This window comes from Balaenoptera physalus, assembly GCF_965194825.1.
Source record: "Balaenoptera physalus genome assembly, chromosome: 1".
Classification (NCBI taxonomy): domain Eukaryota; kingdom Metazoa; phylum Chordata; class Mammalia; order Artiodactyla; family Balaenopteridae; genus Balaenoptera; species Balaenoptera physalus.
Genome location: NC_138882.1, coordinates 55,811,177 through 55,827,805, shown reverse-complemented (window position 1 = coordinate 55,827,805; position 16,629 = coordinate 55,811,177). Strand labels below are relative to the sequence as shown.

General features: G+C 37.3%; 1 long non-coding RNA gene across 1 annotated transcript in view; it reads left to right on the top strand.

Annotated features, from left to right (window-relative positions):
• LOC309661078 overlaps nt 1-16,629 on the top strand; it is a 168,429-nt gene that overhangs the window by 19,942 nt on the left and 131,858 nt on the right. The window contains exon 1 of the long non-coding RNA XR_014263844.1: nt 1-16,629. This exon is cut by the window's left edge and continues 19,942 nt beyond it. This is a non-coding gene — a long non-coding RNA (uncharacterized lncRNA).

Genomic DNA, 16,629 nt, shown 5'->3' with positions numbered 1-16,629 from the left:
ATATATATATATATAATATATATATATATATATATATATATATATATATATATAAAACCAAATCACTCTGCTGTACACCTGAAACTAACACAACCTTGTAAATCTACTATAGTCCAATATAAAATAAAAATTACAAAATTAAATAAAAACAAATTCCCCCTAAAAAGGAATTTATAGAAAAAAAAAAGAATATAGTGATTGATTGATCTATCTATCTGTTGAGAGAAGGGAGACAAAAGGCAACTGTGGTTAAAATAAATAAATAAATAAAATTCCCAGATTTTCCCTTTATCCAGAAGCCCCCACTCCCAAATTTCAGGACAGCACATGCACACCCAGATGTCAAAGGGCCCATACCACTGCCCAGTGTGGATCTTATTTGAGATACAACTATATCTGAGTCTATAATAATAAGAAATGAGTCTTATTATTCAGTTGAGTTTGGCACCCATGAAGTCAACACATGTCAGGTTTTTGACAACACCTCCATTTCTCCTTCCAGGCTTTTCTTTAAGTAGAAATCTAGAGCAATGCCTCAGCCTTCTTAGTGACTGAGGAGTCCAACTCCATTGTGTCTCAGTTATGTAGAACCAGGGCTTAGTAGACTCACCTCCCATCCTCTCAAAACTCAGCTTGCACACATCCCTACATTCTGTCAACAGAACTTCCCTGAACCTCCTCTCCCATGGAAATGAGCACTGTCAACAGGACTCTTCAGTGTCTGTGTTTTCAGGCTCTGGTTAATTGTAAATTATTCTGTTATGAATTACTTTATGCATTTTGACTCACAGTCAGAAGGTGACTGCACCCAAATTCATCTTCTTTATGAATCTTCTCTCTCTTGGAAACACTAGATGAGGTTTTGCACTTCTCCTCAGAGGTCCAAGCACATGTTCCTTCTATACAGGGATCTTCACCTGTAGAAATAAACCTCTTAGTATCGTCTCAGCACAAATATTTTAATAATCTGGCTTCTTTTTTAATATCTACTGGCCCAATAATAGTGAGGTGAAAAGTGGGGATTCTTAATCCTTAAAGATAATTAGGTTTAGGGAGAATCATTGAAGATGATAAAATGGTAAAAATAAAAAAAGACAAATTAAAAAAAATCTGTTAATATGGAGTAAAATATTCAGACTTTGTGAGCATTAACTCAAATTCTCCTTTTTTAACTCTCAGTGTTGTTAATAAGTCACTTGATACAGAGTGACAGGAAGAGAAAGAGATGGGTTGAAGTGAGGATACTGAAAAGTTCAGGTTCCCACGGTGAGTGACAAGCCAAACATGAGATGATCCTTTTAGGAAGCCACCAATTGGAATACATCAACTGGAGTATGTTATTGTTTAAAAATAAAGGAAAAGTCAAGCAACTCAATTTCCTTTTACTAGAGAGATTCAGCTAGGGTAGCAGTGCAAGATGGGGACATCTATTTTATTTTCAGATGCACGTATTATGGAAAGAGTCCACACGAGAGCCATGAATGTTATCATAATTCTTGAAGGTGCCATCAGCGAGAATGGGCTGTGGAGCTGGATGAAAGTTGTGTACGTCCTTCTAGCAGTGCCACTTATGAACAATGTGACAAGGACTGAAGTTCTGCATGCAGACTGCTGATACAACTGTTTGCATACAAAATGTCTCTGTGCTCCAATATTGCCTGCCTGCCTTAAATCATCATTTCCTAGGTGCCTACCCAAAAGGCTTATCTGCTCTTGCCCAACATCTAATGGGCAATCAAGTAAATATACCACATTTAAACTCCTAGAATCGTAGAGCTGGAGGAAACCTTAGAGATACTTTTGTAACCCAATTCTTATTCAATAATATTGTCTTTCCCTCAAATTATAAAATTGACGTGCTCATTTTAAGGAGTATGAAAAACACTATGAAAATGAAATAACCTATAATTCACTTATCAGAATTCTGAATTTCTTCTTAGGTTTTTTGGTGGGAGGATGGTATACATATGTATATATTTGTATATATGGTAAATATATATGTGCACATATATGTACACACACGTACATATGCACACACTGATGCATACATTTTTTTCCTGCATGTTTTATTTTTTTAATAGATCTTTATTGGAGTATAACTGCTTCACAATACTGTGTTAGTTTTTGCTGCACAGCAAAGTGAATCAGCCACATGCATACATATATCCCCACATCCCCTCCCCCTTGATCCTCTCTCCCACCCTCCCTATCCCACTCCTCTAGGTCATTGCAAAGCACCGAGCTGATCTCCCTGTGCTATGCTGCTGCTTCCCATTAGCTAACTATTATACATTTGGTAGTGTATATATGTTGATGCTACCCTCACAGCTCATAGTATTCAATATCAAAAAAACAAACAGTCCAATTAAAAAATGGGTGGGAGACCTAAATAGACATTTCACCAAAGAAGACATACAGATGGCCAAGAGGCACATGAAAAGATGCTCAATATCACTAATTATTAGAGAAATGCAAATCAAAACTACAATGAGGTATCACCTCACACCGGTCGGAATGGCCATTATCACATACATTTTTTAGCTTACAAAATTGAGATTATACTGAAAGTCCAGCTTCTAACAATATGTACATGAAATTAATTTTCCCATATCAGTAAATATTCTTCAAAAGCCACAATTCAAAAAAATTTAGTGAGGTGTTATACACGTAATGTAAAATTAACCATTTTAAAATGAACAATTCAATGGCATCGAGTACTTTCACAATGTTGTACAACCACCACCTCTATCTAGCTCCAGAACATTTCTGTCACTCCAAGACAAAACCCCACACCCATTAAGCAGTTTTTCCTCCCCCGCCCCCAGAGCCCGGACACTACCAATCTACATTCTGTCACTATGAATTACCTATTATGGATATTTCAGATACATGGAATCATACAACATGTGACCTTTTGTGTCTGGTTTCCTTCCCTTAGCATAAATTTTTTGAGGTTCATCCACGTTGTAGCATGTATCAGTACTTCATACTTTTTTATGTTTGAAAAGTAGTCCACAGCATGTGTATACCACAATTCGCTTTGCTATTCAACTATTAACAGACATTTGGACTGTTTCCACCTTTTGGCTATCGTGAACAGTGCTGCTGTGAACATGTGTGTACATAAACGTCTTTGAGTGCTTGTTTTCAATTCTTTTGGGTATATAAGAAGGAGAAGAATTACAGGATCCCGTGGTAATTCTGTTTAATTTTTTACTTAATCATGAAATTATTTTCCATAGCTTTTGGATCATTTTACATCTCCACCAGCAATGCACTAGGGTTCTACTTTCTCCACATCCTCACCAGCACTTGTTATCTTATGCTTTTAAAAAGTATATACCCATCTATTACAGTGGGTATTAAGTGGTATCTCATTATGGTAAAACCACAATTTTTAAACATCATCTGATATTTCCATAATATGTTAACCAGTCCCTATTCTGTTGTTGGCATTTAGGTTGTATTGAAATTGTCCCTATGGTAAATAGTTATATGATGAAATCCTTACACGATACATAAATCTTTAATTAAATCTCATTATTTCCTTATTGAAAGTTCCTGGGGACAGTCATCTGATTTTACAGATGAAGAAGCTGAGTTAACAGTTGCTGAGACCATAACTTGGGTTGCCTATACTTCAGCCAGTGCCTTCCATTAATTTTTTTGATGAGGTTGGGTGTTTCACATGTCAGATGTGTTGCATATTAGGTGGAACTCAGCTAAGAAATAGTGAATTCTTCAGTGTTGGGTCTGATGCTCTGTGGAACTGATGACTCCAAAGCTACTTCTAGCACTATTTTGATGTATCCTATTTTGCTCTAAATAGAGAAAATGCTGTAAACACAGCAAAACACTATGTGCTCCGTTGTGTACCATGTACCATCAACAAATTAACATGCATCGCCTTAAATAAAGTCTACCGTTACTCCATCAATTCTGCATGTGCTACAGACTCCTAGTAGAGAGTGCTCAACTCAATCACACTGGGCCTGGTGCCCTTCTGTGACATTGTTTTTCCATCTCTATGGCGTTCTGTGAGAGGGTAACAGAATGACATGTAGGTTTGTGCTGTCATTGGTAGACCTCTATTTAAATGGCATTTTCAGTGAGGTTCGAGTTGGTAAGAGAGTGAGATGCAATGATACATTTTGAAGTTTTTAGTGAGATCCCAAAAAGAAATATATCCAACCACATACAGTGCATAAAACTACAGTCTGTTTCCCCTCTAATTGGTAATAAATGTAAATGTTTAGTTATGCCTGACTAGGGAGCTATGAACAACACATCTGTCTGACTGCTTTTTCAGTCTTCACAAGGACTGCAGCATTTATACCATCTGTAGCTTGTGAAGGAAGAAAGAGACAGAGAAAAAGTGAGACTGAAATGTAGAGCATGGATATTACTAGAAGTTCATAAGGAATTGACTCGTTCAACAAATATTTATTGAGCATCTATTATGGCCTGGGAACTAGGAAAGAAATAGAGAGAGATAATAAATATCTTCCCTTGCTAAGTTCTGAATCAACTGATGGGGTGAGGGTCAGGCAAATGAAGATATAAATGTCAAATCTGTTACTGAAAACAAATTCTCTAGTATCCATTATTGGGTTGGGGTAAGAATGGGTTTCCTAACAGTGAACTCCAGGATTAAACAGGCCCACCTGCCCAGACATAGGTAGCACTGGAGGACGGCAGGCCTTGCTCACAAGGGCAGAGCTCTGACTATTTATCTCGAGGCCTGGCCAGGAGAAGAGCAGGCAGCTCTCTGCAGGTCAGCAGGGTTGGTAGAGGGAGAGGAGGGCTAGAGCAGGCTACAGGTCAGTCTTCCTCGTCTACTCAGTCAGATGAGTGAGGGGGTAACAGGGAAAGACCAGGACATACACACAAATACTCTGACTCTCTGCTCTGCCTATAGGTTAGGGTCAACTGGGAGCTTTAGCAAAATCTAGATTCAGTCCCCAAACCTAGAGATTCTGATTCCAGCAGGCATGGATTGGGCATGGATATTTTTTAAAACTCCCCACGTAACTCTAAGTGTGCAGCCAGGGGTTGAGCATCACCTAATAGAAACTGAGGGGAAATGAGCCCCCCATTTCCCACAGCCCAGCAGATACAATGATACACGAGGGACAGTTCCTATCTTCCAGAATCTCTCACTCTCCTGAGAGAGAAGTCATGAAAGCAACCACAGCGCTGTTCACCGAGTGCCGTGGGCACTCAGACGGTGGAAAGACCAAAGGCCCAGGGTTCCAGAGACCTTCCCAGGACCATGGGTGTCCTGGGTTCAGAAGATCACCCTGACAGCTGTGGAAGAGGCAATAAGAGAGAGGCAGATGACCAAGAGACCCACTATGAAGTTACAATAGATCAAGAGAGAGAATAAAGTAAAAAGGAAGCGAGGCAGCTATGGACACAGATTGCTCATTAATTAGCATCCTTCTGGGTTCAGACTGGGAATAAAAAACCGTCCTTTCTCGAGCAGGCTGTCTGTGGTCTGCCTTGGCCATATGTGTGGCCTCCACTGGGGGCTGTGGTACTGTGCTGAGGAGCTCACGTTTCTTGGGGTTACACCGAGGATTAGAAGAGGGGATGTCTATCAGGTACATAGCCCAGTGCCTGGCACAGAGTACATCCTTATTACATGTTAGGTGCTACTGTTGTTTGTTTTGAGAAGCCACAGAAGCTACAGCAACAAGGTCTTTCCTTGGCTTGTTTGCTTTGAGCTCTGATTCACCTGTGTGAAAGTAGGGCTTTAAATGGCTTATCACGAACTAACAGTTTTGCAGAAATTTCAGACGTTTTAGTCCATTTTTTGGTTCAAACATCAGTATTTGGCAAAAAAAGAAAAAAAATGTGGATTCCCAAACATTATATCTTAATGAGCTTTAATGATCACCAGACCCTAAACCAGAATTCAATACCAAACAAGTATTTTTTCTTTTCATTTAACTCTCATAGCTAGCCTGTGAGGTGCATTTCACAGATGAAAAGCTGAGGTTTGGAGAAGTTAAATAATATTTCTAATGTCAGCTTTTAAGTAACAAAGGAAGGATGAAAAGCAGGGCTTTTGATTCCATATCTGGCTCTGTTTCGATTATATTACACCAAATTAACAGTGCTTATTGTCTACAAGGACAAGAAGGAAAAGAAAGGTATGATTCGTTAAGTCCTCCAGAAGTACTGCCTACAAGTTGCCTTTGTGGTATATGGAGATAGGGTTTTAACAATTTGAGAATTCTTGCTATGTTCTATTTCTGAGAATCGTCACTGTTTCCCTTCTATATATTGGAAAATCTCCTTACGTGAAGTCGAGAGTAAATAAATATTCATACTCTCTATGAATTTGTTCTTCAATGGGTCTATGGGGGACCCTGAAGAATATGGAAAAAAATGAGAACTTTCTGAACTCAGAGTCACTCTTTTCCCCAATTAAATTGCATGCCATGTCCCTTAGACAAGTATACTCATTTTAGGTTTTATGTGCCTGCAGACAATCCATGGGAAATACCATGAAGAATGTTGGCCACAAATTCCTTAAATTTGCACTTGTGACTTGCGTTTGATGAAGGACTTTTTAAATTTTTTAACATCTTTATTGGAGTATAATTGCTTTACAGTGTTGTGTTAGTTTCTGCTGTAAAACAAAGTGAATCAGCTATATGCATATGTATATCACCTCCCTCTTGCATCTCCCTCCCACCCTCCTTATCCCACCCCTCTAGGCGGTTGCAAAGCATGGAGCTAATCTCCCTGTGCTATGAAGCTGCTTCCCGCTAGCTATCTATTTTACATTTGGTAGTGTCTATATGTCAATGCTACTTTCTCACATTGTCCCAGCTTACCATTCCCTCTCCCCGTGTCTTCAAGTCCATTCCTACGTCTGTGTCTTTATTCCTGTCTTGTGCCTAGGTTCAAAAATTGGTACTGAATTATGTCAAAAGCTTTTTCTGCATCTATTGAGATAATCATATGGATTTATCCTTCTATTTGTTAATATGGTTTATCACATTGATTGATTTGCATATATTGACGAATCCTTGCATTCCTGGGATAAACCTCACTTGATCATGGTGTATGATCCTTTTAATGTGCTGCTGGATTCTGTTTGCTAGTATTTTGTTGAGGATTTTTGCATCTATGTTCATCAGTGATACTGATCTGTAGTTTTCTTTTTTTGTAACGTCTTTGTCTGTTTTTGGTATCAGGGTGATGGTGGCCTCGTAGAATGAGTTTGGGAGTGTTCCTCCCTCTGCTATATTTTGGAAGATTTTGAGAAGTATAGGTGTTAACTCTTCTCTAAATGTTTGACAGAATTCGCCTGTGAAGCCATCTGGTCCTACGCTTTTGTTTTTTGGAAGATTTTAAATCACAGTTTCAATTTCAGTGCTTGTGATTAGTCTGTTTATATTTTCTATTTCTGCCTGGTTCAGTTTCAGAAGGTTGTGCTTTTCGAAGAATTTGTCCATTTCTTCCAGGTTGTCCGTTTTATTGGTATAGTGTTGCTTGTAGTAATCTCTCATGATCCTTTCTATTTCTGCAGTGTCAGTTGTTACTTCTCCTTTTTCATTTCTAACTCTATTGATTTGAGTCTTCTCCCTTTTTTTCTTGATGAGTCTGGCTAATGGTTAAACAATTTTGTTTATCTTCTCAAAAAACAGCTTTTAGTTTTATTGATCTTTGTTATTGTTTCCTTCATTTCTTTTTAATTTATTTCTGACCTGATCTTTATGATTTTTTTCCTTCTGCTAACTTTGCGGGGTTTTTGTTCTTCTTTTTCTAATTGCTTTAGGTGTAAGGTTAGGTTGTTTGAGATTTTTCTTGTTCCTTGAGGTAGGATTGTATTGCTATAAACTGCCCTCTTAGAACTGCTTTTGCTGCATCCCATAGGATTTGCGTCGTCGTGTTTTCATTGTCATTTGTTTCTAGGAATTTTTTATTTCCTCTTGATTTCTTCAGTGATCTCTTGGTTATTTAGTAGTGTATTGTTTAGTCTCCATGTGTTTGTATTTTTTACAGTTTTTTCCCTGTAACTGATATCTAGTCTCATAGCACTGTGGTCAGAAATGATACTCGATATGATTTTAATTTTCTTATATTTACCAAGGCTTGATTTGTGACCCAAGATATGATCTATCTTGGAGAATGTTCCATGAGCATTTGAGAAGAAAGTGAATTCTATTGTTTTTGGATGGAATGTCCTATAAATATAAATTAAGTCCATACTGTATAATGTGTCAGTTAAAGCTTGTGTTTCCTTATTTATTTTCATTTTGGATGATCTGTGCTTTGGTGAAAGTGGGGTGTTAAAGTCCCATACTATTACTGTGCTACTGTCGATTTCCCCTTTCACGGGCTGATAGCATTTGCCTTATGTATTGAGGTGCTCCTATGGTGGGTGCATAAATTTTTACAATTGTTATATATTCTACTTGGATTGATCCCTTGATCATTATGTAGTGTCCTTCTTTGTCTCTTGTAATAGTCTTTATTTTAAAGTCTATTTTGTGTGATATGAGAAATGTTACTCCAGCTTTCTTTTGATTTCCATTTGCATGGAATATCTTTTCCATCCCTTCACTTTCAGTCTGTATGTGTCCCTGAGTCTGAAGTGGGTCTCTTGTAGACAGCATATATACAGGTTTTATTTTTGTATCAATTCAGCCAGTCTGTGTCTTTTCGTTGGAGCATTTAATCCATCTATATTCAAGGTAACTATCGATATGTATGTTCTTATTACCATTTTCTTAATTGTTTTTAGCTTGCTTTTGTAGGTCTTTTCCTTCTCTTGTGTTTCCTGCCTAGAGATGTTCCTTTAGCATTTGTTTTAAAGCTGGTTTGGTGTTCCTGAATTCTCTTCACTTTTGCTTATCTGTAAAGGTTTAAATTTGTCCTTCAAATCTAAATGAGATCCTTGCTGGATAGAGTAACTTTGGATGTAGGTTTTTCCCATTCATCACTTTAAATATGTCCTGCCACTCCCTTCTGGCTTGCAGAGTTTCTGCTGAAAGATCAGCTGTTATTCTTATGGGGATTCCCTTGTAAGTTATTTGTTGTTTTTCCCTTGCTGATTTTAATATTTTTTCTTTGCATTTAATTTTTGTAGTTTGATTAATATGTGTCTTGGTGTGTTCCTCCTTTGATTTATCCTGTATGGAACTCTCTCCACTTCCTGGACTTTACTATTTCCTTTCCCATATTAGGGAAGTTTTCGACTATAATCTCTTCAAATATTTTCTCAGTCTCTTTCTTTTCCTATTCTTCTTCTGGGACCCCTATAATTCGAATGTTCATGCATTTAATATTGTCCCAGCAGTCCCTGAGACTGCCCTCAATTCTTTTCATTCTTTTTTCTTTATTCTGCTCTGTGGTAGTTATTACCATTATTTTATCTTCTAGGTCACTTATCCGTTCTTCTGCCTCTGTTATTCTGTTATCGATTCCTTCCAGAGTATCTTCAGTTTCAGTAATTGAGTTGTTCATCACTGTTTGTTTCCTCGTTAGTTCTTGGAGATCCTTGTTAAATGTTTCTTGTATTTTCTCCATTCTGTTTCCAAGATTGTAGATCATCTTTACTCTCATTACTCTGAATTCTAGTTCTATTTCATCTTCATTTATTTGGTCTTTTACGTTTTTACCTTGCTGCTTCGTCTGTAATATATTTTTTTGTCATTTCTTTTTTTTTTTGATGGATGGTTCTGTATTCCTGTCTTACTGGTTGTTTGGCCTGAGACATCCAGCACTGGAGTTTTCAGGCAGATGGACAGAGCCTGGTCTTTGGGCTGCAGTGAGGACCTTGGGGAGGCCTCACTCCAACTGATATTCTCTGGAGTCTGAGGTTCTCTGTTAGTCCAGCGGTTTGAACTTGGAGCTCCCACAATAGTACCTCTGGCCCGACCTCCAGCCTGGGAACCCAGATCCCACAAGCTTTGTGGTGTGGTAAAAAACAAAAAGAAAACAAACAAACAAAAAACAACAAAGGAAGAAAAAAAAGAGCAGTACAATATCAAAGAACAAAAAACAAAATAAAATTAGAAAGCTAAAAACTATATTAGGAAAAATAAAATTATAATTGAAAAAACTGCAACCAGGTATAAAAAAACCACAACAGAAAAAAGAAAAAATAAAGGTGGGTGGGGGAAAAGCCAAAGCAGAGAACAATAACAAAGTATAAAGAATAAAATAAAATTAGAAAAATAAAAGATTTATTGGAAAAATAAAAATATAAAAGAATCAACAACAATGAATCAGCAAGGTAAAACAGAATGTCAGCCTAAAAGAGGAGAAAAGAGATAGCCTCATCCACCAGAGGGCAGAGAGCAAAAGCGAGAAGAAATACAATCCTGCAACCTGTGGAACAAAAACCACATTCACAGAAAGATAGAAAAGATGAAAAGGCAGAGGGCTATGTACCAGATGAAGGAACAAAATAAAATCCCAGAAAAACAAGTAAATGAAGTGGAGATAGGCAACCTTTCAGTAAAAGAATTCAGAATAATGATAGTGAAGATGATTAGGACCTCGGAAAATGTATGGAGGTGAAGATCGAGAATATGCAAGAAATGTTTAACAAAGACACAGAAGAATTAAAGGACAAACAGAGATGAACAATACCAATAACTGAAATGATACACTAGAAGGAATCAATAGCAGAATAACTGAGTCAGAAGAACAGATAAGTGACCAGGAAGACAGAATGGTGGAATTCACTGCTGCAGAACAAACTAAAGAAAAAAGAATGAAAAGAAATGAAGGCAGGCAGCCTAAGAGACCTCTGGGACAACATTAAACACAACAACATTCGCATTACACGGGTCCCAGAAGGAGAAGAGAGAGAGAAAGGACCCGAGAGAATATTTGAATAGATTAGAGTCAAAAACTTCCCTAACATGGGAAAGGAAATAGCCACCCAAGTCCAGGAAGCACAGAGAGCCCATAGAGGATAAACCCAAGGAGAAACATACTGAGACACATAGTAATCAAATTGGCAAAAATTAAAGACAAAGAAAAATTATTGAAAGCAGCAAGGGAAAAACGAAAAATAACATACAAGGGAACTCCCATAAGATTAACAGCTGATTTCTCAGCAGAAACTCTACAAGCCAGAAGGGAGTGGCATGACATATTTAAAGTGATGAAAGGGAAGAACCTACAACCAAGATTACTCTACCCGGCAAGGATCTCATTCAGATTCAATGGAGAAATCAAAAGCTTTACAGACAAGCAAAAGCCAAGAGAATTCAGCACCACCAAACCAGCTCCACAACAAATGAAAAAGGAACTACTCTAAGTGGGAAACAGAAGAGAACAAAAGGACCTACAAAAACAAACTCAAAACAATTAAGAAAATGGTAACAGGAACATACATATCGATAATTACCTTAAACGTGAATAGATTAAATGCTCCAACCAAAAGACACAGGCTCACTGAATGGATACAAAAACAAGACCCATATATCTACTATCTACAAGAGACCCACTTCAGACCTAGCGACACATACAGACTGAAAGTGAGGGGTTACAAAAAGATATTCCATGCAAATGGAAATCAAAAGAAAGCTGGAGTAGCAATTCTCATATCAGATAAAATAGATTTTAAAATAAAGAATGTTACAAGAGACAAGGAAGGACACTACATAATGATCAAGGGATCAATCCAAGATGAACACATAACAATAATAAATATATATGCACCCAACATAGGGGCACCTCAACACATACGGCAACTGCTAAGAGCTATAAAAGAAGAAATCGACAGTAACACAATAATAGTGGGGGAATTTAACACCTCACTTATACCAATGGACAGATCATCCAAACAGAAAATTAATAGGGAAACACAAGCTTAAAATGACACAATAGACTAGATAGATTTAATTGATATTTATAGGACAATCCATCCAAAAACAGCAGATTACACTTTTTTCTCAAGTGCACATGGAACATTCGGCAGGATAGACCACATCTTGGGTCACAAATCAAGCCTCAGTAAATTTAAGAAAACTGAAATCCTATCAAGCATCTTTTCTGACCACACGCTATGACATTAGAAATAAATTACAGGGGAAAAACTGTAAAAAACACAAACATATGGAAGTTAAACAATACGTTACTAAATAACCAAGAGATCACTGAGGAAATCAAAGAGGAAATACAAAAATACCTAGAGACAAATGACAATGAAAACACGACGACCCAAAACCTATGGGATGCAGCAAAAGCAGACGGAAGTTTATAGCAATAAAGGCCTATATCAAGACACAAGAAAAATCTCAAATAAACAATCTAACCTTACACCTAAAGGAACTAGAGAAAGAAGAACCAACAAAACCCAAAGTTAGCAGAAGGAAAGAAATCATAAAGAACAGAGCAGAAATAAATGAAATGGAAACAAAGAAAACAATAGCAAAGATCAATAAAACTGAAAGCTGGTTCTTTGAGAAGATAAACAAAATTGATAAACCTTTAGCCAGACTCATCAAGAAAAAAAAGGAGAGGACTCAAATCAATAAAATTAGAACTGAAAAAGAACTTACAACAGACACCGCAGAAATACAAGGCATCCCAAGAGCCTAGTACAAACAACTCTATGCCAATAAAATGGACAACCTGGAAGAAATGGACAAATTCTTAGAAAGGTATAACCTTCCAAGACTGAACCAGGAAGAAATAGAAAATATGAACAGACCAATAACAAGTAATGAAATTGAAACTGTGATTAAATATCTTCCACCAAACAAAAGTCCAGGACCAGATGGCTTCACAGGTGAATTCTATCAAACATTTAGACAAGAGCTAACACCCATCCTTCTCAAACTCTTCCAAAAAATTGCAGAGGAAGGAACACTCCCAAACACATTCCATGGGGCCACCATCACACTGATACCAAAACCAGAGAAAGATACTACAAAAAAGGAAAATTACAGACCAATATCACTGATGAATATAGACGCAAAAATCCTCAACAAAATACTAGCAAACAGAATCCAACAACACATTAAAAGGATCATACACCATGATCAAGTGGGATTCATCCCAGGGATGCAAGGGTTCTTCAATATACACAAATCAATCAATGTGATACACCATATTAACAAATTGAAGAATAAATCCGTATGATCATTTCAATAGATGCAGAAAAAGCTTTTGACAAAATTCAACACCTATTTATGATAAAAACTGAAAGTGGGCATAGAGGGAACCTACCTCAACATAACAAAGGCCATATAAAACAAACCCAGAGCAAACATCATTCTCAATGGTGAAAAACTGAAAGCATTTCCTCTAAATTCAGGAACAAGACAAGGATGTCCACTCTCACCACTATTATTCAACATAGTTTTGGAAGTCCTAGCCACGGCAATCAGAGAAGTAAAAGAAATAAAAGGAATACAAATTGGAAAAGAAGAAGTAAAACTGTCACTGTTTGCTGATGACATGTTACTATACATACAGAATCCTAAAGATGCCACAAGAAAACTACTAGAGCTTATCAATGAATTTGGTAAAGTTGCAGGATACAAAATTAATGCACAGAAATCTCTTGCATTCCTATACACTAAAGATAAAAAATTTGAAAGAGAAATTAAGGAACCACTCCCATTTACCACTGCAGCAAAAAGAATAAAATACCTAAGAATAAACCTACTTAGGGAGACAAAAGACCTGTATGCACAAAACTATAAGACAGTGCTGAAAGAAATTAAAGATGATACACACAGATGGAGAGATATACCATGTTCTTGGTTTGGAAGAATCAATATTGTGAAAATGACTATACTACCCAAAGCAATCTACAGATTCAATGCAATCCCTATCAAATTACCAATGGCATTTTGTACAGAATTAGAACAAAAAATCTTAACATTTGTATGGAGACACAAAAGACCTCGAATAGCCAAAGCAGTCTTGAGGGAAAAAAATGGAAGTGGAGGAATCAGACTACTAGATTACTACAGTAATCTAGACAATATGGTACTGGCACAAAAACAGAAATATAGATCAATGGAACAGGAACAAAAGCCCAGATATAAACCCACACAACTATGGTCAACTAATCTGTGATAAAGGAGGCAAGAATATACAATGGAGAAAAGACAGTCTCTTCAATAAGTGGTTCTGGGAAAACTGGACAGCTGCATGTGAAAGAATGAAATTAGCACACTTCCTAAACCATACACAAAAATAAACTCAAAATGGATTAGAGACTTAAATGTAAGACTGGACACTATAAAACTCTTTGTGGAAAACATAGGAAGAACACTCTTTGACATAAATCACAGCAAGATCTTTTTCGACCCACCTCCTAGAGTAATGGAAATAAAAATAAAAATAGACAAATGTGACCTAATGAAACTTAAAAGGTTTTGCAAAGCAAAGGAAACCACAAACAAGACAAAAGACAACCCTCAGAATGGGAGAAAATATTTGCAAGTAATCAATGGACAAAAGATAAATCTCCAAAATACATAAACAGCTCATGCAACTCAATATTAAAACAACAAACAACCCAATCCAAAAATGGGCGGAAGACCTAAATAGATATTTCTCCAGAGAAGACATACAGATGGCCAACAAACACATGAAAAGCTGTTCAACATCACTAATTATTAGAGAAATGCAATTCAAAAGTACAATGAGGTATCACCTCACACCAGTTAGAATGGGCATCATCAGAAAATCTACAAACAACAAATGCTGGAGAGGGTGTGGAGAAAACGGAACCCTCGTGCACTGTTGGTGGGAATGTAAATTGATACAGCCACTATGGAAAACAGTATGGTGGTTTCTTAAAAAACTAAAAATAGAATTACCATATGACCCAGCAATCCCACTACTGGGCATACACCCAGAGAAAATCATAATTCAAATAGACACATGCACCCCAATGTTCATTGGAGCACTATTTACAATAGCCAGGTCATGGAAGCAACCTAAATGCTCATCGACAGATGAATGGATAAAGAAGATGTGGTACATACATACAATGGAATATTACTCAGCCATAGAAAGAAACGAAATTGAGTTATTTGTAGTGAGGTGGATGGAGTTAGAGTCTGTCATACAGAGTGAAGTAAGTCAGAAAGAGAAAAACAAATACAGTATGCTGACACATATATATGGAATCTAAGGGAAAAAAAAAAAGGTCATGAAGAACCTAGTGGTAAGACGGGAATAAAGACACAGACCTAGTAGAGAATGGACTTGAGGATATGGGGAGGGGGAAGGGTAAGCTGTGACAAAGTGAGAGAGTGGCATGGACATATATACACTACCAAACGTAAAATAGATAGCTAGTGGGAAGCAACCACATAGCACAGGGAGATCAGCTCTGTGCTTTGTGACCACCTAGAGGGGTGGGATAGGGAGGGTGGGAGGGAGGGAGATGCAAGAGGGAAGAGATATGGGAACATATGTGTATGTATAACTGATTCCCTTTGTTATAAAGCAGAAACTAACACACCATTGTAAAGCAATTATACTCCAATAAAGATGTTAAAAAAAAAAACAAAACTAAAAATAAAATTACTATACGACCCAGCAATCCCACTACTGGGCATATACCCAGAGAAAAACATAATTCAAAAAGACACATGCACCCCAATATTCATTACAGCACTATTTACAATAGCCAGGTCATGGAAGCAACCTAAATGCCCATCGACAGATGAATGGATAAAGAAGATGTGGTACATATATACAATGGAATATTACTCAGCCATAAAAAGGAACGAAATTGGGTCATTTGTAGAGACGTGGATGAATCTAGAGACTGTCATGCAGAGTGAAGTAAGTCAGAAAGAGAAAAACATATATCGTATATTAACGCATATATGTGGAACCTAGAAAAATGGTACAGATGAACCAGTTTGCAGGGCAGAAATTGAGACACAGATGTAGAGAACAAACGTATGGACACCACGGTGGGAAATCGGCAGGGTGTGGGGGTTTGGTGGTGGGATGAATTGGGAGATTGCAATTGACATATATACACTAGTATGTATAAAATGGATAACTAATAAGGACCTGCTGTTTGAAAAAATAAATAAAATAAAATTCAAAAAAAAAAAAGAATAAACACTGGTTACTAAAGATAATTTTCTTTTATTTCTTGGAATGGCAATAGGTTAACAAAATATGCAAACGTCTCTGGGTGACAGTACATATGTGTGCTTATTTTTACTACCTCCAAATTGTTAAAATGATATAAAATGCACAGTCATGGAGAAAAAAATATCTAGGCAATTATTGGTTTCCTGTCCTCTGAGATTCTCTTTTGTTTAAAGAAAAAGAAAGGTTATTTTGGTTAAATATGACAATTAATATGACTGGTTGATTATATTAGGTGACAGTAATTAAGAAAAAGAAAAAAATTAAAAGAGGAAAAAAGAAAAAAAAAGTCTTGGCTATGGGGGTGGAGTTTAGGTGGGGGGGGAACTTAGGCAGGGTGGAGTTTAGGGTGGGGCAGGACCTAGGCGGCTGGGGGCAGTGATGTTTGAGCATGGGGCGGGGCCTAGGAGGGGCGACGTTCAAGCGTGGGGAGGCGTCTTTGCTTAGAACCGGCAAGGAAATGGAGAGGCTGCTGGTCGAAAGGAGGGCCTCTGGAGTGTGGAGTTCCGGAGTTTGGAG